Genomic DNA, 26370 nt, shown 5'->3' with positions numbered 1-26370 from the left:
CTCTGACTTTACCAGTCGAGAAAAAAAAAACATTGCCCACACAACCCGTCACCACCACCACCAACAACAACAACCAAGCAACTTCAAAGCTTGATTTAACTTTTCCCCATTTTTTCGCCTGCCTTGAAAATTTTCGAGTTTGCCACCTAGTTTGAGCTCATTCCATCCATTGAGTCAATCGCCTCCTTCGCTCTCTTTCTTTCTCTCTCTCTCTCTCTCTCTCTCTGTTACTCCTTGGCACAAACACCATTTGTAGGTTGCAGTGAGTAGTGGTAGTGTTGGTGGCGTTGGTGTTGATGTTGGTGTTGGTAGTAGTGGTAGTAAGTACGTAGACTCCGGGCAACTTGAACCAACCCACCTCCATCCAAAGCGTACGGACGTACAACGGTATGCACGTATATCATACATACCGACGACTAGTAGGGGAACCAAAGACTGCCCTTGCTCCTTTTGCTTTTGCCTCCCCCCTTCCTCCTCCTCCTCCTCCTCCTCCTCCTCCTTGAAATGGTTGGTGTTTGGTTGGTGTTGTTGGTCTCTGTTGGAGAGAATAAAGTTGTCTAATCGATGGATGGAGGAGGCCAGGAGCGTCAATTGGCTGGCTAGGAACTTGAAATGTAACAACTTGCCTGAAACGAAAAAAAGCTCCAAAGAAAGAGCGAAAAAGAGATTACGGCCTATTAAATCAAGGAGCCTCATTTGGCTTGGAAAAAGTTTGATTTCCCTTGAATCACAATTGACGGGAAAAAACTCGGTCCAGGAGCAGAAAGAAGGAGAGAGAGAGAGAGAGAGCACTCACTGGGCTGTGCATCGAATCGAATGTATCCTTGAAACGTCGGATAATGTATGCCTCAACATGTCGTTGAATATCTCCATATACTCCTATTTGGCGTAATGAAGTCATCAAGGAAGGTGCTAATTATTCTGATATTGAGAATTGAAGCTCCTGTCCGCAACAAAGAAGCTCGAAGAAAGGCTCTGACGTTTGGGCGTGAACATGCGCTCGTCCCGGAGATGCTGCCCCCAAACACTTGGAGGTATTTCGCTCATGGTCTGTTTTATATGTGACTAACAAAGTCAAGCCGTCCTCAGGCGGGAATGAAAATAATATAACAATTGTACATGATACGAGATCACTTTTTGCGATCTTGATAGCATCTAACATTCATACATAACTTACCACAAAACGAGCCGCTTTTGCTCAAGTTTGCCAACTTTTTGCGCATTTGTGACCCCTCTCTCTATGACTTGGGAATTGATTGCGAATATTTGGAGGCAAAGGCTTAGCTCAAAACTGCGTTGAATTGTTCTACCACAAGACGCAAAGCCTCCTCACTTCTTCAAAATCCTAATCCTTTAGGTTTCTCATCGAAAACAACCCCCACGTACTGACCCCCCCCCCAGACACATACTTAAATTTGTGCATCTACATGCTCGAACGTCAGTTGACGAATTAGGGCACTTTTCACTCTAACATTCCCTTACACATTTGCTTATTCGGGAGAAGGTGTAATTTTGTTGGGAGACCCTATCTTCTCGTATTTGACAGACAAGCTAGTCAACCCACCAGAGCTCTTTGAAACATACACGACGAACAGACTCGGGATACTGCTAATACTAAGTACCTAACACTACTACCACTGCAACAACGACGACGACGACGACGACGATTGCAAACTGTCTATGGACGACAACAACGACTATCGGGGGAGAAGAAAATTCGGGCCGCAGGTGTTGTTTATTGCTAAAACTACTTTGCTATTCGTCCCCTTTGGAAGGCAAGCAGGCCAACAGATTCACTTTGTCAATGACACTTTTCGCTGCAGTTTTCGCCGAGAGTTTTGCCAGGCTGCTTATAGTACACACGTTGTGATTTGACTTGTGCTGATGTATGGCTGACAATTGGTATCGAGCAGTTTTTCCCTATCACTTCGGTTCCCAGGCATATCAAGACAATGAGATGACACTTTGGCAATGCATAAGATATGATACTTCTTCTGCTACTCGTCCACTACGTAGTACGACAAGTAATGGTGGGAAGCGATGGTTGTTGATGTTGTAAGGCTAGTAGTAGTAGTAATTGTAGTAGTAGTACTAGCAACAACAATAGCAGTGACAACCCACTCACTCTCAAGTGAATAACTAGCCCAAAACGATTGATTTTAAGCTAGTCCGTCAATGCTAAACCTGAATTTTTAGGGCGAGAAAATCTGGTTCCACTTTTTCAATATCAGTGCCCGATTAAAACCAGCTAGACAAACGTCTTGACTGAGACAGGGCCGGAAAGCATTCCAGGATGGAGCGAGCCGGTAGTTGTAGGCATTGAGTGGGCCCTTTTCAGGCCATTGAAGCGGCCTAATATGCTCGAGGACGTGGTGGGCCTAGTAGGAGGCCCAGATATTCACGGACATAGATGTGACAATGGATGCAGATCGGGGACAAAGATGTTTGGTTCGGGATTCGATGTCTGTTCCCCTTCTTCATTTGAATGGGCCGAATTACGAAGGGGTCGGGAGTTTGTCTCCCTCCCCCGTGTTTCCTCCTCCCCTTGGGAAGAACAGGTTTATTGAATGGTTTTGTCGAATGCTCGACACTTTCCTGGAATGTTTATCCGAATCGTAGCTGTTGGTGTTGTTGTATTCGTACCTAGCACAACCTGTACCTCCCTCGAGGATTCATGGAGCAAATGTATGTTGCCTATCCAAATCCAAGGTGATCCTGCCTGATTTTGATCTAAGGTTCCAAGAAAGCGGCCTCGAGTGATGATCAATGATTACATAAGTCGATCCTGGTTTCCTTGAAAATCAGGACTGATTCGGATGCACGTTCATGAATGAAAACTCACCCGTCCACAATGTATGTACATACAGTACGTCTAAACGTGGTGGATGGATGCATAGCCGCAGAATATTTAATTGAGGGAATCGTTGGAATCCAGTCACTTTGAAGAGGCCCCTCTTTGGACAAGAAAAGTCCAAATTCATGCCCAGATCCTAGATTCAAAAAGGCATTACGTATCGATGGGAACTTGAACCACGGACGGAAGGTGATTTCGGGGGAAAAAGAGTACAACGCGAAATCATTCAATATTCAAGAAGCTTCCCAAGCAAACAAACTTGAACTCACGGCTCTTGCCCAGCCAGAGGATGCTGATTGAATTTTCATTCGAGCCATTTCCGGTTTGTGAAGGAAGGCGATTGGAAAAAAGCGCCAGAAAAACCCGAGCAATCCAACATTGGGACTGCTTGAATTTGTGCAATTAACCAATCCTTCCATTTCCAGTCCATTCTCAATAGAATACGAAGGGGAAGCCCATTTCGTTGATCTTTATCTTTTCTTGACTTCATCAGTCAAGAGCGGCATTAACATTCGGTATTCATAATTCAGAAGTCCACGCGACGATCCATGTTTCGGTCTTTCTCTCTTTGCACCGCGAGGTAGAGAACCACAACCAGATAAGCGACATATATGCTCCTTCCGATTGATCCACGTTCACGCCTTCTTGAACATGGCAATTCAAACCCCCGACCTTAGCTAGGAAAGCCAATCCAAAGGTTTGGTCTTACCGGGGTCGAACTTCCAGAGAGCTTCAAATATACAAGTGATGTCACTCCTCTACGAGATGTCCACCGTTGAATTTGAATTGGGAAGGGAGAACGACGAATGGATGGACGGGAAACAATTTTCATCCTTCGGCTTCTACTGGTGCTATGTAGGTAGTTGCTTGAATTGAACTGCTGGAGCATTGCTGCAGCTCCTCTTCCTCGAGCCAATTGGAAATTCAAATGAGCATGAAAATGCATTGAGAATAAATGATTGTTTTTGCTCAATCTAATTGTGCTGCCATTTGGCGAAATAGCTGATTAAGACACCCGTGTACAATCATCATTTTGATCACCCCATGTGTAATCATTGAAGTTGATGGATGCTTTCCCATAAGTCATGAATGGCGGTCATTGATTTGTCATTCAACTGAGGGGGAACTATTGTAAAACGCGCTCATTGATACATACCATTACATATTTCGTAAGGCCTACACATACAGAGATAGAATATGTGTGTGACAATGCCATCGCCAAGTTATGGAGAGATTTCGGTGCAGACCATTAACCTTCCCACTCCATTAACCATATTTTCAGTTCAAACTTTTCTTCTCCACTTTAATGGGAGTGCATTTATGTTTGGCCCCACCGCTTGTGCTAAAACCGTTCATCCGAATTCATGTAAGAAAACAAAAAAGAAAGGATGAATGAGAAGCGTAACCAATCTCGCTCAAAGGCCGTGCCAATTAGCCCAATGAACAATCGAATTCAAGGTTCCAGCCCTCAAACAGAATGGGCTGGCACATTCTTCGCCCCCAAATTGAAAGGACCCACGCATTATCAGGTCTGGAAAAGAATGCTATAAATATTTCAATTGGCAAACAATTTGCCGGTTCGGCCGCAAAAACTATAACCCAAAGGCGGTGGATCGGGATACCCGAATTTGTGGTGGGACAGGTCTCCCTTCGCGTTCAGTTCAATGACCAAAAAAGGCTCTTTCGACGATGACGATAGATACGTAGAGTGTACGTACATACCGAACGTGGATTGACAGGCGGACTTGTGTCTCAGGTTGTGAATTACTGCGGTTTCTCCGCCAGGCACGCAATCATACAACAACAACAACAACAACAACAACAACAACAACAATAAGAACACACTCGTCCCTACTAATCAATGAGGGCTCTAATCAAGTAATCAAGCTTCGTCACCTCCACCATCGTAGCATCTTGAACATACACAGAACATGGATATCTTATAGAGAATGTGCCTATCATAATGTTGGTTCCGGGCAAAGACTCGACGCCAGAGGGCGTTGGACGTTGGGTGTTAATCAGAGGTGTTCGTGGGATATGTGGGAAACGTGTTAGGGAATTAATTTTCCACGATGAAATGCCTCGTCTTGTCTTGTGCTGATTCATATCTCCATGAAATTCACCGTCGAATCTGGGGCCTCGTGAGGACCGTCGAGGGCTCGGATCATGTTGAAATGAGATGTAACAGGTGATCCTCATTGACTTGTGTATGGCCCTCTCCTTGTTTTTCGTTTTTCGTGTCAGACAACAATCGGAATCAGTTTGACAACACTCCAAGTGTGTTGAGTGTGCTTTTTTTGTATTATTATGGGAGAGAAACGAGAGAGAAAAGAGAGATACTATGCTAGTCGTAAGACAAAGCCGGAGATTTTTGAAAACAAGAGTTGACATGTATGATGTTGGTGGTCAAGTTATGGCATTTGATTGGTCATGAAACCCGTGGATCCCGAGCGAGAGAGAAAGGGTTGGAGTGACCAAATAAGTATCGGGTTGGCATTTGAGAGCCAAATTGGAGAATTATTGGATGGCCGACGACTGACGACATTACTCCAAGTTCCTAATGCATTTGTAAGCTCGTAATTGTGGGGAGCTGGTGGATGACATTAGATTCAATCAAGCCCTAAGAACACATAGACCCAACGAAGGAAGGCCGAGCCAACTTTTTCTCTTTCTCCCTCGGGCTCGTTTCTCTCCTCTTCCCTTCCCCTTTTCACTCGTTTATTTTTACGAGCTCGACATGCCATTTAACTTTTTACCAATCAATACTAATTAGTTGTCTCTGGGGAATAATTTGGGAGAACAGTAATTGTCTTCATTAAGCCTTAGTGTGGGCTTGTCATGAATTATGAAAGAGCCTTTAATAAGCAACCTTCAACTCTTCGCCTCATATGCTACTTACTCGGAGCGCCTTCCAAGTGTCACTTTAAATTTCCCGCCTTTCCTTTTAAGACTTATCCGGGTCGTCTCCGGGGTTTTCACGTTGACCCGATTTTATACGCAAACCCACCTACACAAACGCACACACACACACACACACGCAAAACCCGAAGTGACACGTCACAAATTGACAATGGACGAAAAGTGCATCTCATCTGTGAGAGCCAATGTTTCCAAATTTGAATTCAATTGATTGTCGAACAAGGCTTCAAACATTCTCAAACATGACAATCGATTACGAGTCTCCTGTGCAGACGAACGGACGGACGGAAGATCTGTCCATTCTTGTCAAACGCCAGTTGTTACTATTTGGAGTAGCAGCAGATCTAGTATCGTCAAGAATCGATGAACCTGCCGACTTCCACCTTGTTTGCCACCGACGGGTTTTTCGCTTTGATTGTTCTGTTCCAGGAGCAGGTCGGTCGGCTTCTTCCAATCGTCTCCAAGTAGGAACTATCGTCGTTACTGTATATCGGGCCGCGGCGATGAAAACCTCAAAATTCATTTGTATTCATCTGACGATGTCTCTGTCGATTATGATTCAATATTGATATGTTATTGTCTCCAGGATGACAGTTGGAAGTAGAAGAAGAATGACGACGACGGCAGAAGCAGTGTAGCACCAGCAAACCCGGCAAAACCCGAGGAAGAAGCAGAAAAAAGCCCTCGAATTGAAAGGGGCCATCATGGCTCGTCCGTCCACTGGATGTACGTATGTAGTTTCCAATCTAAAGAAATAGCTTCTGGCCTTTAAATCATCATCATCAAACAACGATAGAGCCGTTCACTGCATGCATTGATAGAAACGCAATAGATAGAGGCGCTGGCCAGGGAATCAGATCGGAGAACCCCCCCGCATAACACAATGCAACATATGACCTGATCTGAGACATAATTCCGACGGCCACTTTGAAACTTGATCATCTGGTTGATAGCTGATCAATAGCCCCGATGTATGTGTGTGTGTGTGTATGTGTGTAAGTATTTGTTTCCCTCCTAGCCTGGTCGGTCAAGGTTGGTAACCAACCACGCGGGGAGAGTGAGGGACAACCACTGGAAGTTTAATTTTCAATACGCGGGGAAGTGAATGAGTGAGTGCTTCTCGATATAGTCATTTGAATCAATTTCTTGGTAAGCCAAACCTATCATTTCCCACTCTTCATCGCCTCCTCCCTCTCTTTGATGAGAAGTTGTGACAGTGGACCAGGAGTGGCACCTTGACAGACGCCAATGCTGAGCAATTGAGGTCAGGCTGTCTCTTTAGGTTCAAGTGGGACTCAAATTCCATTATTGACCGTTTTATTACTGCAGTCAAGCGCTTAAAACAAATTACCATTCCATCTCAACTGACTCCATTACCAAGGCAGGAGAGACCCAGTCTGGCTCGAGGTTTGGACCCGACATTGCAGCAATTCGGTGAGCCAAATCCCGGTGGTTCCACTCATTGAATTCGTTCGGTGAGTGGAACCCTGGCCTCGTCAACCCGAATGTCGTCGTTGTGGAATAAGCCTTTTTGTCGTAATAATGCAGCTTGGCGAGCGGAATCACTGGCTATCTACCTCATTTATCATTCTTCTCATTGAGTTTGTTGGCACAATGCCATTTCCAGGTATTTTCGTTTAATTATTAATTACATCACTGTGTTGGTGATAAGCTGGACACAATTGGACCTCGCCAATCCGTTCCCAAAAAAAGGCAGCCAACATTCCTGGGCCATTATTTCCTCATCTTGGATAAGGAGAGGATAAATTGGAATAATCTCGAAAGGAGAGCGCAAGAAGAACCCTCGTTCAGCTTTTTTTTATCCTTCAACCACTATGTAGCACCCTCCGTAAAAAGCATGGCACCCTATCCCAGACCCCAATGGTCTGTAGACAGAGATAAATCATTCATTTTGAAGTGCTCCACATTGAAGAGGATCAGGTTACTCCGAGCGAGTTGGTTTCGTTGGTAACCATTTTGGTGGCAGAAGCAACCCTCCCCCCCCCCCGTTCCTCCATCCTTTATTTTTTTTTCTTCATAAAATATGTATCTTCTAGTGTTGAAGTGAACTCCTGAACCTATTAAAATATCCCGTGTAGAAAGATTTAGCCTCTAAGGGCGAGTTCGATTCCTGTTCAGGCTTCTTCAACCAGATGCGCGTTCTCGATGGAAAAGCTGTTAACGGAATGTGCCAACATTAAATTATCTGACCATACTGACCCACAGAATTGAACCAGGGTTGTTTGGAATTCGATGCGAGGTATCCTCTAACCTCTCTAACGCTCGATCCCTCAACCCATCCCTTTGGCTTCCCAATGGTTGCTCAAGTAGGGGGAAAATCAGCATTGTTCTTGACGTTGAAAATTGACCCCACCCAGAGTTCGGGACACCTTCTGGGGTCTAAAAAAGATTTTGACATTGCTTCTCTTTCAAACCAACACTTTGGAGCCATTACCAAAGCCCTGGCTTGGTATGAAATGTAGTACAATACTGAGCATCCCGTCCAGACTCGGATTTGGGCTCAAGTTCTCCTGATGATACAAAGCAAAAAGAACGAACACACAGAGACAAGGAGACCGAGAAAAGAACGAGACTCCAAGTCAGTCTTGGTTGGGCTGTGAGTGAGTTTCAGTACATATACTGTACCGTAGAGAGGGAGAGAATTCTGGAAGGAGAAAGAGAGAGAGACAGAAAGAAAGAAGGGTAATGCGAATATATATCACATGGGAATGGGCTTAGAGTCAACCCAATGTGAGGGAGAAGTAGAGAAAAATGAGACAAGTATAATATGGCCGTTTGAGATGAACAACGCAACAGGATCGAACCAACCACGAGACGAAGTTTTCATAGTTTTACCTACCTTCAACTCAATGGGACTACTGACTCACTTACAATATAATAAGCTATGGATAAACGAAGGAGATCGCGTTGTGGACACGTTAGGCGACATCTCAGGGCGAAGATGCAAAGACGGAGATAAATCAAGTGTTCTCGAGCAAAGATCAAGTGTGCTCTTACAAATGTGCCCTTTTTTAGGCGGATGCGATTCTCGTAGATGGATGGAGGCCTATCATGTTTGTTTGGTTCGAGCTTTAAGCTTCGTAGTACATACACGGAGTGGATAGAAGTACGTGTAGTAGTTTGTTGTGTAGTGTACCCCATCCATGAATGGAGTACTAGCTGTACATCGGAGTTAAATACACAAATTGGCCTTTTGGTCGTCGTTCTATGACGTCACAATGGATGTTTTTCAACGAGTGAAAATTCCATGCCAGCCAGCAGTTCTATATTCATTGAAAGTTCAGCTGTTCTGGGGCAATGGCAGAACGAGCACCATCACAACACCAGCAGCCGGAGCAGCAGCAGAAGCGGTACCAACGAAAGCATCCACAACATCAACAACAACGCCAACCAAACAGAGAGGACGAAGGGCAGCATCTTAAAATCCACAGACCAGCGGGCACCATGGTGGGTTTTAGTTGGATAAAAAACCGATCAGTTTTAGCCAGGATGTCAAAACCAAAGGGTTAGGGGTGAGTCTATGTCAGCGCGCGTGGCAAGCCACATAAGGACATAATCTGCGACACACTACTTGATTGTTCATATCGTAAGAATATTAGCTTGATAAAATGATGCTTATTGTTGTAGAAGGCTTCGATGATAACATCATCTGAAGGATCTGAAAACATGCTGAAGGACTGGTGATTGGAAAATATAATCTCGAGGAATAGTATGAATTAGGCTTTAAGTCATATTCCCAACTGATTGAAGTGACTTAAAACACAAACCGGGTTCATCGATAATCCCTAACATGACCATACTTGAACTCAAGTCCCATGAGTTTTAGAAACCTGGGGTAGGCTTGAAAAATATGAACTATAATACACTTGATACATTTCCTTCTCTTCCTCTTGGGTCAACGTGTCTATGAACTCAAAGCGCCTGGCTTCATCTCGTTTGACTGGAAGTTCTTCCACTCCATGACTGGATGGTGGTATACTACAGCACTCCTGATTCTCCTACTTTTCTTACCTCTACGATCTAGAAGTACTTGTGCCTCTCTTAAGCCGGCTAAGAACGAAACGAATGAACGCTAGAAGACCAAAGAAGAGCGGAGATGAAGGAGCCCACAGTTGTACATACATAGAAGGAGTAATAGAAGGAGACCACGACGAAGACGAACAGAGAGGAGGAGGAGGAGGAGGAGGAGGAAGAGGAGGAGGACGAAGGGTGAGAGAACGAGATAAATGTCGACCATCATCTTCACAACAATCTCCAGCATCTCGCGCTTCCGTCCGTCCGTCCGTCCGTCCGTCGGTCCATTGATTGCTTCCAAGGTTTTGAACACTTTTCCCTCTCTGAGGCTAATGGTCATTGGCCGAGCGAAATCCTCACCCTTATTACGCATTCATATCTCCATACTCATCATGCTTCAAACAACCCAACCTTGACTTGATTCAGGATCAAGATCATACCCTCGTTTTTAATCTAAGCTCTTTTTAGAACAACTGTCAGTTGAGACTCTGCAGATGGTACATAGAACGGTTACTTAGTTTGATGGCGATATCCATTACTCCTTGTCAGTATTTGCCCACTAGCCAATCTCGTCCTGGATCAACTCACCCCGGACGTCGTCCCACTCCATTGGACACTGGAGAATCCACACCAGGGGCATTTCCCCAGTGACGACAAGGAACAATATGGGTCCCTTCTAATTGCGTAATGCTAATTAATTTTTTGGAAGTTCGAACTGCAATATGCAAATGGGACCGAGGCTCTAGTGGGTTTTGGCCATGGACACCAAGGGCTGTGAGCTGCTTTTCGGAGAAAGATACATGAATCTGCATCGGCGTAATGGAGGACAATGTCGATTGGCTGGGGGTTGGCCTCCTCACCCTCGGGACTTTGAGATGAGATTCGAGAACCGAGCAAGGGGGAACATGCAAAAACAAAAGGTTTGCTCTTCAAAGCGAAAGCCCTAGAAGAACCGTTGGAGTTTGGAGGGTGGTGTAAAGGAGGGAAAAAATGGTTCAATGCCATTTTTCTCGTCACCTCGGGATACATTTGAATAGGTCTTAATGGGAGTGGAAATTCGTTCGGCATGGAATTCAACGGGAGATGTTAATTCGATTCTTGGGGCTTCAACCGATTTTTGAGCCGTGCCCGGTTTTCACATTTGGCTTGAGCAGACTTTGATCTCCGGGATTATGTCATTCTCCTGACAATGGTCGACCAATCGGGTTGCCAAAGCAGTGTTGCCAGCTCAATTTCAGGATTTATGCTCACCCTGCAGCACTCAAAAATGGTGGATGAAATCGCCAACCAGTTTGCTCTGGCATTGGGTGGGGCGTTCAAGATGAATTTGGCCGATTCTTCATTGTCCACCGATTCGATTTGCTCGTTGTTCAGGATTAATAAGCCCACCCGATTTTGTACTTTGATTCGCTCTCTGGCTGTATTTAGCTCATAATATCGCAATGCTGCCCAACCTGATACTTAATTGCCAATCTTTGCGAAAAATCATAAACATAAACATATTTGAAAATTAAGAATATTATCCACGATTGTGGAACCAGACTGGAGCTTTGGCTAGTTTGTCATTGCATTTCAAGAATTACTCTAATATCTCAAGGCCTGCTTTGAATATGTCTCTGGAAGCATTAAAAATCATTGTTTATCAAAACCGTAATTTTTTCTATCTACGGGATTATTTCGGACGATTGTAAGATCAATTGTTTTTCCCACGATGTTGACATGCATGTAAATAAATTCAGACCAAAATATAACATATTAGAATTCAGTTGGTCAAAAATTCAACTCTAACTTTAGACTTCCTTAGCTTGGCGAAAATGTATCATTTTACGATTATTTATTGATTCTTTAATTTCATTATCTCTGAGATGATCCTCATTTCTATTTTGCAATGTTTAAGAGCATTGGTTAATATGCCATTTAACAATATTATTTCACGAACATGTCAACCTCCAAAGATGCACGATTCATCCGCAAACCCTCATGAAAACGCCAATACAAAACACTGTGATAACCCTGGTAGACCATCTCTCACCGCCAATCTTCACACCTTTCCAGTCTAAAGAGTGGCTATTTCTCATGATCCTCATCGACGACTTCTGGAGCAACGGAGCTCTCTGAAGCGAACCCGCCAACAAGCTCAATTTTCGTGTGACAATGCGGATCCAAAAGTCCTCCCCACACGCTCCTTGAACATTCGATGGATGGAGTCGCTCACTGTACTGTTTCTCAGCTCCATTTTGACTGGCTGCTCTTTTCCTCAACCCTTTTCACAGATCCATCCATCCATCCATCCATTTGGCTAGAAGCTTCTCGCTTGTCTGGGTAACTCTTTTTTTGACGGAGTCTTCTCAACGTTTTTGGTGGAACGAATTTTTAGTTCCTCATGATGAAGCTAACTCGATTTTTCGACGAAAAAAGACATAGGGGTTTGTATTCATCCCTTTTTCACCTTAAACTCTCCGCTTGAATGTATGAATGTTTTTGACAGATGATCCACCTTTTGGTGGATTTTTTGCCGGGCCATCCAACTTTCTTTCTCATTTATCGTCAAACTTGGACGTCACTTCATTCAAAAACGATGTCGTCTGTTACTTGGATTTTGATTTAGAAAGATGAATGACCTTTTACAAGTATCATAATAGAGATTTTTGTATCAAGAGACAAACTTTGCAACATTCAGAGGCACCTGGTCATTGGGAAAAATCAACCAGTTTCTCAATTAAGCCAACGTAAGGGGCTTTTTTCAATAGCTTTAGAGGATTGATGAAGACTATTATTCAAATCTAAATTTAAACACGAATAAATTTCCGAACAGAAAAATCAAGGTAGGGTAGAAGATGAAGCGAGGGCTAAAAATTTGAAAAAAAGTACCTCCATCCTGCAAATTCATTGTGTGCAAAAGCTTGAAGATGATCCTGTGAACCTCTGCTGAGATGGACCATTCAACCATTCGCAACTAATGATACCATGAGCGGAGGATTTTGGAACAAAATAATTACCCCTTAAAGAATTAGTTTACGAACGAATTGTGAATGCTTAAACTCCGTATGAGTTGGATAATCAGATCCTTGACTTGAGAGGTCTGCAAACATTGGGTGGCATCAATGCCGTCAAAATATGCCTGGATGAAGGCAAGGAGTCAACAATAATTATGATTACCCTCCTCTGTGTGAGTATGAACTTGTCAAGCGTGGTACAACGAATGGAAGCCATGAAATTGAATGAAACATCCGAATCCCTGAGAAACAACCATCGTTCCGTTCAATCACGCGTCCCTACACCCCCCTCCTCCATATCATAATCTAGTAGTTTTGCATCCTCACACAATGCCCCCGTAAATACGAGTAAGATCCCTTGGTTTTGAAATCTTGAATCTCCCGCCCCCCAAACATCTTGGCTTTGAGCTTTGAAAGGTGACCAATTTTAGAATATTGAATAAATAACTTTCATTCAACAACCTTGGTGTTCTGTTTTTCTCGCCCTTGAGGCAATTTTTTTGCAGGTTTGCCAATGAAAACAGGACTAGGGCTATCCCTATGTTGTTGAATGTCCACTTAGTCGTTGGAGGGTGTTCCCTTTTGAGAAGTGCATTCATTGTCCGGACCTTCGAGAACTCCTCCTCGTCTTCGTCGTCGTCGACGTCGTCGTTGTTCTTCTAGTGCTCCAACCAAATTATTGTCTAGCCAAGAGCCTTGAAAGCGGGACAAACCTATGATTCGGCTGAAAAACCTAGCTCGAAACTGGGTTGGGAATGAAAAAATTGGAGAGAGAAAGAAAAAAGTACTCAACATGCAAACACGAACCCTGAAGAGTGAACCGGGCATTGAGTGCAAGCTGACAAGTGTACACAACTTCTACCCAGTCACTCCGATCCAATACGTGCTGGCTGCACAGAAATGAAAAAAGAACGAAAATTATGATGAGCAGGAGGGGTTGGAGAAGGAGGAGGATTCAAGAGGAAAGAGACCATGGAACAAGAACAAGACAAGTTTTGAAATTAAACTTCAATTCAAGTTCACCAAGATTCATGTTGAGCCATCGAAAAACGAAACAGAGCGCGAAGCAAAGTTGGTTGGCTTCTTGGAATCGACTGAGACGTATTATTCTCATTCTTATTATGATATACCCAAGGATTGTGGGCTTTGGTAGGCTAGTTGCGAGGAAGGTATGGTGAAATTTCTAGAAAGAGCTGGAATGGCTTATTGAAATCAACTTCATTTTAGTCAGGATTTACTATTCTCTAGTTGTGAATATGCCTGGGAACATTAAAGGCCGTATTTCAATTGTCCAAAACATGCTTGTTTGTTTCCTGTGGGTGGCATTTTATATTCAATGTGCCATATGTGTTCGTTCAATATAGAATTGGGTGCTCTTGAGCTAAAAAAACGAATTTATACCTTATATATTTTGCTGGTATCTTTTGAACGTTAACGTGGCTATAAGTGATGGATTGTATTTATTTGGCCAATTTTCGTTTTTTTTTCTTGCAGAGAATGGTAAAACCAGGGCCTCCATAGAATTTTGGAAATTTAACATTTAACATTAAAAGAAGCTGGGGTTTTAAAATCAGGTATCTTGGCAGATTTGGGGTTTTGTTTTGATCTCCAGCTTTTGTTCATTGACATAATATTCCAAGTGAATACTAGAACCAAGGTCTCCCCTTTATAGCCTTGTCAAGAGCAACGCCGAGTTCCATTGTAGATCCAGAATAACTAGCCATAGAAATCGATTTAAAAATCACCCCAGAAAGTGTGAGGTTCAGCCAGGTCTCCGATAGCTTTATGATATTCAATAAAACAGCAATCACGTGAAATCGTCTCAGTGGGATATTGAATTTCAAGTCCACTTCCTGTGTGTGTCCCTTTCACTAGCTCCACTGTAACGGCAATACTACATAAGGTACATGTAGTTTCACTTGACCCCGTGATTTATGTCGACTTCCGTAACTTGAGACAGAATTAGAAAAACATCGCCGATTAGCGATTCTAACTTATGGGTTAGTTGGTTGGTTCGTTAATCAGTAAGTAGGGATGTACGTAGGTCCAAAAGCCGAGGCGACCCATGACCACGCGGCTCACTGTGTGTACTACAAATGTACTACGTATGCATGCATTCACTACTGTACGGAACGTAAATGAATGAGTGCGTCAGTCACGAGTTTGGGATGAGCAAATGATGGTGAGAAGTCCGGTGGCTCGACAAGTCACAGATTCGATCTTCAAGCCCGTTCAATTTGAAGACTCATGGGATCTGGGATAGTTAATCAATAGAAATGTGTATGTTTGTGAGTGAGTGTGTTATGCACTTGCAACAATAGAGACACGATCTTTTTGTCAGCTGGTATATTTGACGGCACAATATAGTACTATGTGTACATAAGTGGCAAGGTGAGTGAGTGAGGAGTGAGCGAGGAGGAGGAGGAGGACGGACGCTATTTGACTGGCTTTTCGCCCATGTTATTCAAGCCCGTCATTAGAATTTTATTGTATAATTATCCGTAATTTATCGCTTCAAGGGCCCCGAGTGCACCTATGACGATAACGATGAGTGCTGCTGGATAATCTTGAGAGACAGCCATGCCCGTTAAGAAACAAGAATAGTCTGACCAAGATCATTTTATTCATCAGCTTTGCCCGGTTTTGGAGACACTGACTCGAATTGAAGTTGCGAAATCTGCCATTGGAACGAAAAAAGATTCCACATATGTATATCTACATATGTGTATCTGTATTTCAAATGGGAGCAATGAGAGATCGGTAGGCCGGAAAAAAGTGACTTAATTCACATGTCAGGTTAGGCGGAAACCAGCGAGACGACAAAAGTGTCACATTGGATCGTCGGATGAAATCGAGATTCGTCGGCATGACAATCTTTTATTTCTTGTGACCAACAAATTCGATCCTCAGTTTGTAATTTCATGTACTGTACAGTAAGTAAAGCACACTCTGAGTAATAGTACTCAGAATTGTTTCAAAGGATCGAGTCGATCCCAGCCAAATAAGCTGCTCGAGTGGTTCATAAATACTTGGGTGATTTATGCCTTGACAAAAAGCAGGGCTAACGAATGCTAGACAATTTTAATGTTTCCTGTAGTATAGCCACCCACCAGGCCTCTCTCTGTCGCTCGAAAGCTTTCCCAAAACTAAATGTCCAAGAAAAACACATATTTTCATGTCTCGTTGTCCAATCCCAATTTCAATCCGACTCCAGTGGCATTCCAAGGCGATGGATCAAAAAGACAATCTGGACATTGGATCTAAATTGTGTCGTTATCCAAATGCATGCACCTATATACGATAGAACTACATGGATAATCGTGTGCACTCGACATTGTGCACCACCATCAACCATCACCACAAAAGACATAAGAATGCCGTCTGCTGGTTAGTTGTCGGCGAGTCATTTCTTCGAGCGGGGAGATTGATTTTCTCACATTTAAAATGCAGTGTTTACTTGGGGAACCAGTCCAGGAGGACGACAACAACATTGTTGTAGCTGTTGTTGTTGTTGAACTTGGTGATCGTAAAACTGTCAAATGTATGTGTCAGCAATTAAGTTAAAGATTAAATAATGGCCATAATTACCCGACTGGCTCTATTCTCACTCGTCTTCTCTTTTTTTTCTATAATACTGAAGTCCTGTGAGAGAAGATAGGGAAGTGGTTGAAGTGTAGTACTTTCTGGTTGCGTCTACTAGACACCTTGTTCAGCCACCAAAATGAGAATGACTTTAGGAAGTTATTCATACTCATAACATTGTCGATTTGACGGCTTCCATGCCATTTGGGATCGCGACAATGGTTCGCAAGTCAGGGATGCCGTTATGGCCAAGCTTCATGCAGCCAATGATAAATGAGACGCAGACCTGCTTCAGTTAGTGCAGCTCAGACAGCGAGCGGAAAGTGGCGCCTTGGCAACCCTGAAGACAACCATAACCAACTCATTGGAAGCTATTTCGGAGATTTTTGTGGTCTTCGCCAAAAACAAATAACAACAGCACCAAATGGTTACACCCAGCTACCTGTTGTTTCCCAGCTCAAAACCATTGGTTTTGCACATTGCACGCTACACAGCCTCCAAAGGCATAAAAATTGGAATGTGGTTCATCTCTAGTTTTTTGAGAAACCACTCCTGTGTTCAAACCTGAAAAGATAACAAGATATGGCGAATACGCGTTTTTTATGTGTGTTACTCAAGCATAAAGCACTGGAGACCTGCTTTTTTTTTTACTTGATTTTAATGAGACTCATCCTTCATATTCAAGTGACAGTTTTATGTGTGCTAAATTCTCTTCAATTTATGTCCCAGAATAAAGAAGGACTAGTTCCGAAACAACCGTGATGTCGTCCCACCAGCCTAACGCATTCTTGTCATTCATAGTCATTCCACTAGGATGTTTATAAGAACAATTTTGCACAGCTTTGACGTCATTTCTAGAACATCCCCCAAAACAGCTTTGCTACTATTTTTTTGTGTAAACTCACACGGCGGAATGCAGTCAACAGCCAACTATCCAAATAAACGAGAGAGCCATAGAGAGAGACATACTCACATGGAGAGATGATTGCTGTTAATCATACACAAGTAATTAGCTGCAAGTGATTTAGCCCTGTAATCACTCAATAAGGGGTCTACGTGTGGTACGTGTAAACGGCCGCCAAAATGTCTTTTTTGGGAGAGAGGCGCAGAAAATTATGGTTTCCGTTCTAGAAGGCAGACAATGCCAGAGTCAACCGATATGCACTGTAGACTGGTTACGTTCATATTTACTTACCCTTCTGTGCTTCCAAATAACGAGGATCATTATATGTTTATAAATACAGACTCATGGAATCTCTCGATCATCGAGGAAGTCAGGGCTCGGTTTTGAACTGGAAAGAGAAAAGATCACTCGGTTTAAATTACTCTCTGGCTTCCTGAGTAAAAATAGAAGATTCGATCGTTTGACAGGTGTGCTTGCAAACACAATTCGCCTCTCAACACAACATTTCTGAACTTCTCGAATGAATGCTGTTTTATAACTAGCTTGCTCCAGAGATGGTAGACATTTGGTTTGTTTACCTTAAAAACAGTTGTCATCGTAGCCTTTTCAGAACATTAGATTTCTCGATGCCTCCTTTTGACAATTGGAGCCAAATATTTGAGGTTGCAAAGCAAAGTGGTTGATTATTTGTCAAGCATCCACGATTCGTTCTGGTGTGGAAATCCGAGAGGAACGTGTCAATTGGCTCCTAAAACCCGATCCGAATCTGGGAGATGATTTTCGGCACCGAAATCATCTCGAGAACCTTACTTAACCGCACTCCCCCAATTATGAGCAGGCAACGAACCCTGGTTATGGTAATTGAGCTATTGTCATTTGGCAATAGAGACGTGATATCTCGGCTACGACATCCACTCTTCTTTTTCTCCACATTTTATTTTCCATTTAAAATCGCATTCCGTGTGCATCGCTTTTTTATGATGCACGCTAATAGGCGGTGACGTTGAGGTGGCTGATGACTGCCTTTCAGTGCTATGAACTTACCGATACACATTACATTCCTACTGCTTGTAGCAGAGTAGCAAGAGGAGGCGAATCTTGGAACGAACAAAATGAAATGGCACCAAAACAGGTAGTTTGAGTACTCCCACCATTTTAACTTCACCGACAACTCTCAACGGCAGTAACAGCAACAGCTAAGAGTGCATGAACGTACATTTTAATTGGTTTTGCGGTGTATCAAACCGCAATTTGAGGTTGTGTCGCAGCGCAATCCGAAGTTTGAATTGAGCATAAGAAAAAGATCAAGACGAACAAGACGAAGTGGAAGAAGAAGCAAGACTCATTTGATTTTCACTTTTCCAAGGCATGACTCCCCCCCCAAACACTTTCAGAATTATTATTGTTTTTTCCTCCAGCCTCCGTTGTCATCAATCTTGATTCAATCATGAGTGTGCTACTACCAACCTATCTAGCAACCAACCATCCAACCAACCAACCTTGTTTTCACATCCATCTAACCACCGAGACGATCTTACATAGGTATGGTACGTATATGAGGGGGCACCATAGAGAAGATGCCCCCAAGAGCAATCGCTAATATGTTCGACAATGTTGTTGAAAAAAGCTTGCCCTACTTCATGAACTGGTAGCATGAGCACTGTAGGTATGTTGATAGAAACATACCTACGTTGCTGATTTGATACGCCGTTGGAATGTTTCCCAAGTTTGTTTTCTTTCGCGAAACAGAGTTGGTTAGTAGCTTGCCAGTTGAACAAGGAAAATGATGCCATTATTTATCTCAAGGGGATTTTGTGACGGTGGCATTTTCTCCTCAAAGAGGCAACATACACGAAGGCCTAGGTATCACAACCTCAAGTACCCGTGTACTATTGTTACTGAAACCCCAGAAGTATAAGTGCGTACCGGGAAAAGAACCTCTTGGTGTTGCTGTGCTGTGACCAGGGTAAGACGACTTAACCTCTGCTGACAATCACTACCGTAGGTGAACATAAGAAGGCTTGTGAAGCTTTTTTGTGGGCGGATGCCGTCTCGATGGAAGAGTGTTTCAAATCTTATAAAGTCATTACCAGACGACTTGCTCAAAGAACCCAATCTCCACACAAGCGTGTCCCACGAAATCACACTTGAAACGCGGAGGTAGTCCGTTATGTTCAGAGGTCTATTATGGTTGAAAATGAGCCTGAGCCATCTTGTTCCTTCCTATCTATCTTATGAATCAATTGAGACTGTTTTTATGCTCATTTCGTCGCTATGATGAGGAGCATGTTCGTCATCCGGAAAATCATTGTCATTCAGGGTCGCTGGCGGAGTCCTTCAAGGGACCCGAGTTGCCTCATTCCGTAGACAATGACACCCGCGGGATAACGCTGACATACTTTTATGAAATACGAGGATCTCTCCCGCGGAATGGCGCTGAGCGGGGGCAACCCTGAGGCCTTTTCACACCATGATATCACCATCATCCTTCAAAGCTTCATTATTATTTTCCATAATTTATTCATAACCAGATTGTCTCTGGCCAATCATTCCCCTATGAATATTTTCGTCCATCGCATTGGACCAGTCCTTTGTGGTGTGAAATGGTGGGAGAGAGAGAACGAGAAATGCTTTTGGTTTATGATGCTATAAATTTTCATTGGTGAGAGCGTGGTTGGAGAGAACTTAACAATCAATTACTCTCAATTCTTGACGTTTATGAGAGCCTTAAAAAAACGTCCCTATTTGTTCGGTATCCAATGAAATAAAGTGCTGCCACTTCACAACGTAAGCTTCTTTACTTGAGGAAGGGGGAAGGGGAAAGGGAAATCTCTCTCGACATTTTGGTCATCGATAGATGTCAGGGGTTTTCTGTCTTAATTAGAACCGTGTGTGTATGTGTTCGAGTCCATCCGCATACGTTTGTGGTAGGACATGCGATGCTTTCTTAACATATTGTGGTATTTGATGTTGACTTTTCATGTGGAGGGAAAATCTTGAATACACGGATTATTTTTTGTCTTCTTCCCATTTTGATGCCAAACATGCCACATTATGACCTCGTCGAGGTCGCTTGCTTGGCAAGACATTTCACGCAATCCAAGAAAATCCCGGCCTTCGACGGCATTTAAACATGTCGACTCCATTAGGTGAGCCCCTCTACTACACGTATATATTTATTATATGTATTTATTTATCCTTTTACTCCATGCTTCTCTTCCGACTACTTCTCGAATGTCACCAACTACGTTGGTCCGTTTCTAGTCTGAATTTTTTCATTAGTCGCTCTGGAATGTCTTAAGAACTTGAGCGGTCCCAATGAGACCCGGAACGTGTGATGAGCTTGCTGCCGCTCTGGCATCTTTGGCATTTCACGCCTTCCACTTATTCACTTCGAATTCTACTCGATCGACACTCTACCTCCTGACTGGCACTCACTCTGTTTGGCGGCAGGCGGCTTTGCAGTCCTGACTGAACACGCGCCTTAGATAGATTGGGAAGATTCCCTCGGACACGGACTTGTGTCCACAATCAAAGCTAGGATGATCATCATATTACAAGAGTGGAAGACGAGGACCAACTTTGATCTGAGCTCGGATCAGTTGAGATAGACTGTAGACTGTTAAGTTAACCGGATTCTTGACATGCTTCCCCAAAGATGGCATTTCAGGCATGACTAACAATTTGGTTTGATGCTGGAAATAGGGCTAAAGTACTCCATTGGATTTTTCGGAATTAGAATCATTGACTTTCAGCTGAATGGATCGAGTTTTTATTATTCAAGGCAAGGCATCGAGCATGACGAATAAAGTGTCTGAAGTCAGTGGACCAAGTCTGGCTATGGTGGTTGGTCGTTGGCTTGCTTGCTTAGTACCAGTTCATGGCTGCTTTTCTACTCTTTGCCTCTCTTGGACAGAGCATTATTTGAAAGGAAGCTAGCTTTAATTTCAAGAATCATCATCCTGTCACTCAACCATATTCATTCAATCCATGACGATGGCAAGATGTGCTCCAAAGAGTGATTCAAATGAGGCTTTAACTTCGATGTTGTAGTCCATTCACATTTACGGTCGTCTCCGAGGTTTGAAATGGGCCAAGGTTTAGCGGATCTCCATTCTATTGGACTTACGGACGTACCAGTGTCTGTACATGATACAAGAACAGACGTCGTCGAAGTTGGTCTAAACTCAAGCAGCCTTTTACAGTCTACCTGTGGTCGGAAGCTCCGTTTCATTAGTGGAGCGAAGAATGGCTTGGAAAGCCATTTCAACCTCATTTAGCACTATAGGCGATGACTGGACGGAATTTGATTAAATCACTTGAGCCACACTGTTCAACTGGTTGGGGATGCTACAAGAGAAGAACAGGACGACAACACTGGCTACTGGCTATCTTAACAAGAGCACTTTAAAATTGAAAGAGACCTTTTAAAGCCATCCTCCCAGCATACTATTTCGCTCACTGACGCACTGATTCACCCATACATCCATCTCATTAAGTCAGCAAGAAGTTATTAACTCATCAGAACCATCAATACCAACCTATTTGGAAGTATGGCCAAAAAACAACAGAGATCGACTCTTGGACAGTCCAAAAGCGGCGGCCGATCTGGGGTCAGCTGTCGTGATTTCACTCAAAGCGGCGCCACCCGCGTCAGCTGACTTTCCTTTTCCATGCGTCCAGTGGATTGAATCCATTAATAACCACTTTGAATTGATTAAAGTCAGTGGATCCCTGCCATCTTTTAGCCAGAGGGATATCGCCAATGAATGGTAGAGGTAATGCGTCTTCGAGAGAGCTTTAGGAGCCTTCATTTCTCCACACTTGATCTGTATAAGGTATGCGGTAAGATGGACTACGTAAGTGAGCGAAAGAGAAAGAGAGAGAGAGAGAGAGGTTCTCCTTGTTGAACAGCTCTGAAGCTGGGAGGCCATTTTTCTGCCTGTCAAACCTCTCAAAGTCGGGCTCATTTCAGATTAGAAGCGAAAGGATCAAACGAATCATCCCAATGGAATAGCTCGTAAGTCACAGACCCCTGTCTCAGCCACGAAAAACACTTGCTTCCATAGGCCTCGTCGCATTTCACAGTTCACAGTTAGGCTTGAAATCGGAAAGGCCCGGGATGTTTGCATTTACAATTCTAAACATGCCTTCTTGATCGGCTGGAAATCCACCTGAAAGTGTTTTCCTTCGTGTTCTGGTACTGCTTCTTCTTCTTCTACCTCTTCTTCCACCTTCGTTCCGTCGTCTTTCCTTCGTCTTTCCTTCCTTCTTTCTTTCCTTGTGTATTACGAACTGGCTGCTCTGCCATTATTCTGTGATTCTTTTGGCTTCTTTCGTTGGCTTTTTTGCATGTGTAAAACTGATCAGTCATCGCAGTCAATGAGTGAGAGGGAGTCTCACTACCAACAAGTGGAAAACAGGCAAGGAAGCACTGTACAAAAAATGCCCATAATCTCTGACAAATATACATACAATTTCAAACATGGTTCAGCCAGCTTTGTCTTTCAGTTGGCATATGAAGAATGTAAGAACTACGTAAATATGTTATCAAAACAATTGGAAAGGTTGATTTCCCGGTGAATGAAATTTGCAGTGTGATGATGCCGGGGTTTCGAGTTGGACCACTTGGGTTTTGTCCACCAAAACACAATTAATATAGGCCAACAAACTCTAACAAAGCATAGTATTTCCTTGGCCTCTTCGTCTTTTATATTGCCTTCACCACTTTTGAAATTGGCGCCATTGGTCCAACAACGCTTAACTGTGGAACACCGTCGAAAAAGGGCACCAAAAATAACTTGAAATTGTTGACCAATGACCACATCAATGAGCTGGTTTTAGGGAAAACCATAATTGCTATTGATCTCCCAGATGGCAAGGGTATGATATTTTTAAAAGTGTTTTATTTTGACAGAGAGAGAAACAGTCCAAAGAGCAATTGAAAAAGGTAAGTGATTTTTCTTCTTCTCTTTGACTCGTTCAAAGACCAGATTTATTGCAAATTGGCCCTTGAAAGTTGGCCAAGAGATACAGCCACAGATACACGCATTTATGTACGTACAGTGAGATACAGTACCTGCATGCAGTTACAAGGAACTTGGTCCTCCAGGTCGGACATGAATGGATGTGGAATGAAATGAAATAGACGTTTTGTAATTGCTTGCAAGGCACGGGATTATGAATCAAATGAACAAGTCGTTCCCGGCCATGATTGGAAACATGGCAATGGCTGACTCAGATTTTTGGCAACTCGTTGAAAGAAACTTGGGATCTGAGGGAGGTAAGCACTGTAGATGCTCGGGGAGCTTTTCACAACAAGTTGACTGCTAACATCATTAATTCAGGGTCACCTTTTCACGGGACTGAGTTGGTTTGTGTTCTTGATAAATGCACAATTTTTTAACTTTGTTGAGACCCAGAAGTCGGTCACAGAGGCTATTTTTCGTGATCCTAGTGTGTACTACACTTCAAGTAAAAAATGTTAAGTTGGACATTATTTGGTCGAAAATGTGTTGATAGCTAGAATTGTGCCCTTGACTAGCTGAGAGACATCCGGAATCGCCCACAAGAATGAGCCGTTCTGGCTTCCCTGGTTTTCATTTATCTTTCATTGAATTGTTTGGATGGACCAAAATGTTGCAACCTCATGCAAAAAGAGAAAGAAAGAGAGAAAGAGAGAGAGAGAGAGAGAGAGGAAAAAAGTAGATGGCGAAGTGGAATGCTGTGAGTTACTGTTCTTGTATGCAAGATGAGTCAGTCACTATCTTGATTTAACGAAGTCTCAAAGGCTCCCCTCCTCGACTACTTCCACATCCACCACCACCATCACTGCTTCTACTACTAGAACTACTGCTTCTACCACCATCTCTCCTACCTCTTCTTCTTCTTTTTCATTTAGCTCTTCTTGGTCCGTTTCCTTCGCACTTTGCAGTCATCGTCCCGGGATGAATTGTCGCTCACTCTAGCTCTCTCTCTCTGTCTTTCTGCGTGTATATTTGTCTGTAAATGTCGTAGTCCCATCATCAACACCAGCACTCTATTCCACCAATGAGACGACATTCAACTTCGTTCACGATCAAGCTGCAACTTGGACCCAAAAGATTATGATGGCTTTAATAGGGTGACACTTCAAATCGGGCCTAATCTCCGCGTGGCGCCATCAACCAACCAACCAAGTAAGCAAGCAAGCAAGATCCGACCCATTTAAACCAGGTGAGAAGAAATCTATCAGCGTGCCATTCCGACCATTGGCCAACTGGTTTTGGATGAAAAATGCACTCCACAACAACATAAGATATACATACACAAGTATACGTATACAGTACATAGCAGCCGCGTTCTCCGGTCCTATTAGAAGGTAACGCTCGGTTTGACTTGGGTGCTCCAGAAAGAAGGGTGATGGCAGAATGAAATATTATGACACGCCAAGGCTGGTGGGGCTCTATGGACTCTCCAGTTCATCATCATATGAACTTGGGGTGGCTGTACATGAACAATACTTACGGACAAACAACGAGCCCCGCCAAAGGCTTGGTGGTTGTAGTGTACGTCGTATACGTAGTAAGACGAGCAATGTGCGTAAGTGGTTTGCTCGTTTCGCCCTTTTCCCCCGATTGCGCATATAGTACACTAGTACTGTATCCAATCTGAGGAGGGCAAAGAACGAAGGCCACCACTACTACGTACATTCTGCTCTACCTACTTACTCTAACAAAAGTACCTTTGTACGTACGGAAGAACGTGGCGGGGTAAGGAGGGACTGTTCCATCAGATATGATTGGAGAGTTGGCACACGACTCATTATTTCTTCTCATTTCTGACAAGTAGAAATAAGGTGACTGTCACAGATCCGACCCGGAACCCTAGATATCCTGTCTCGATCCCCACGCTACAGGGCAATCCAGGGGCTTCAGAAATGGACGCCGCCGAGCGATCGGTGTTCCATATTGTTCTGACTCGTCCATTCCGGTGAGTGGAAATGTCATTGTCTCCAATCCATCTCGGTTTTTGGTTAAGTCTGTGGTCAATGAGAGATGTGTGGCAAGCCAACATTGGCTTGTCTCCAGGTCTCCCCCTTCATTTTCCTCCACCTTCATCCATCCACCTCATTCGCGTTGTTCGTCTCTCTTTCTTTCTCTGGCGCTTAGCTAGAACTAGCAACGAGCTCCTGCATCCACAAAGGTTGGTTGGTTTGGTTTGGTTTTGGTGGTGGGTTGGTATCCTATCATGTGTGACAGTGTTTGCAGAGTCATTAGAGGAATATGGATGGAGCAGATCAGCTCCACTATGTACGTACGTACGTACGTACGTACGTCCATACGTTCGTTCGTACGCACAGTACGTAGTACTTTAGGTACTGCTCTATACCACCGAACTTTGGTTGTGGGTAACGTGTACCAGACGACCGACCCCCTTTTTCGCTTTTTCTCTCCCTTCGGCATTACCTTTTTCGGGAAGACGCCAACAACGGAGAGCACCACCACTACTACTACCACCACTACCACCACTAACAACTAGGTGGGGATTTGGTCTGCGACATATCGTCTTCTGTATACTACACTACATAAACACAAAAGTAAAAGGTACTTTCTGCCAGAGAGTGAGAACAAAAAATGAGGAAAAATCTGCTTATGGTGGTGGGCGGCGGTGGTGGGGAAGAGGGAGAGGGAGAGAAATTTGCATTCTCGCCTGTTCATTTACCTTCCTTCGTTCCTTGAACCAATTGCCTTGTTCCTCGGGATCTCGATGGTGATTGCATTGTGGAGTAAGAGGGCATTTAATACCCTTAGAGGTGCAGCAGGTCATGAAGCCAAGGGGTTCTTTTCTCCGGCTTCCATTTCATTCCCCAGCTCGTTCCTAGGCTTCAGTACAAAGAACCATGGGTGTGGGTGTGGGCGTGCTCTCCACCGCCAGTCAGGTCTTAATTCCCATGGTGACCAAATTGAGTCCCAGCAGACTTTTTTCCAATTTTCTACTCGACTTAATTCCATCATCAACAACGGCCCAACGGATCCCAGGGACTCGTAACACTGACAGGAAAAATGGGATCCCACATCCCACTCCTTGATTCGTCTTAG

The 26370-nt window shown here is 43.6% G+C and overlaps 1 long non-coding RNA gene across 1 annotated transcript; it reads right to left on the bottom strand.

Annotated features, from left to right (window-relative positions):
• Positions 1-14317: 14317 nt before the first annotated feature.
• LOC131889325 (uncharacterized) lies at positions 14318-24497 on the bottom strand. The gene is made up of 4 exons (XR_009374195.1): positions 24168-24497; positions 17582-17678; positions 17360-17513; positions 14318-16950 (listed from the first exon to the last, which is right to left on the bottom strand). It is a non-coding gene; the product is annotated as an uncharacterized LOC131889325 (long non-coding RNA).
• Positions 24498-26370: the final 1873 nt, after the last annotated feature.

This window comes from Tigriopus californicus, chromosome 10 (assembly GCF_007210705.1).
Source record: "Tigriopus californicus strain San Diego chromosome 10, Tcal_SD_v2.1, whole genome shotgun sequence".
Taxonomy (NCBI): domain Eukaryota; kingdom Metazoa; phylum Arthropoda; class Copepoda; order Harpacticoida; family Harpacticidae; genus Tigriopus; species Tigriopus californicus.
Note: the sequence above shows the minus strand (reverse complement) of the source record. Positions and strands in the feature narration are given on the sequence as shown.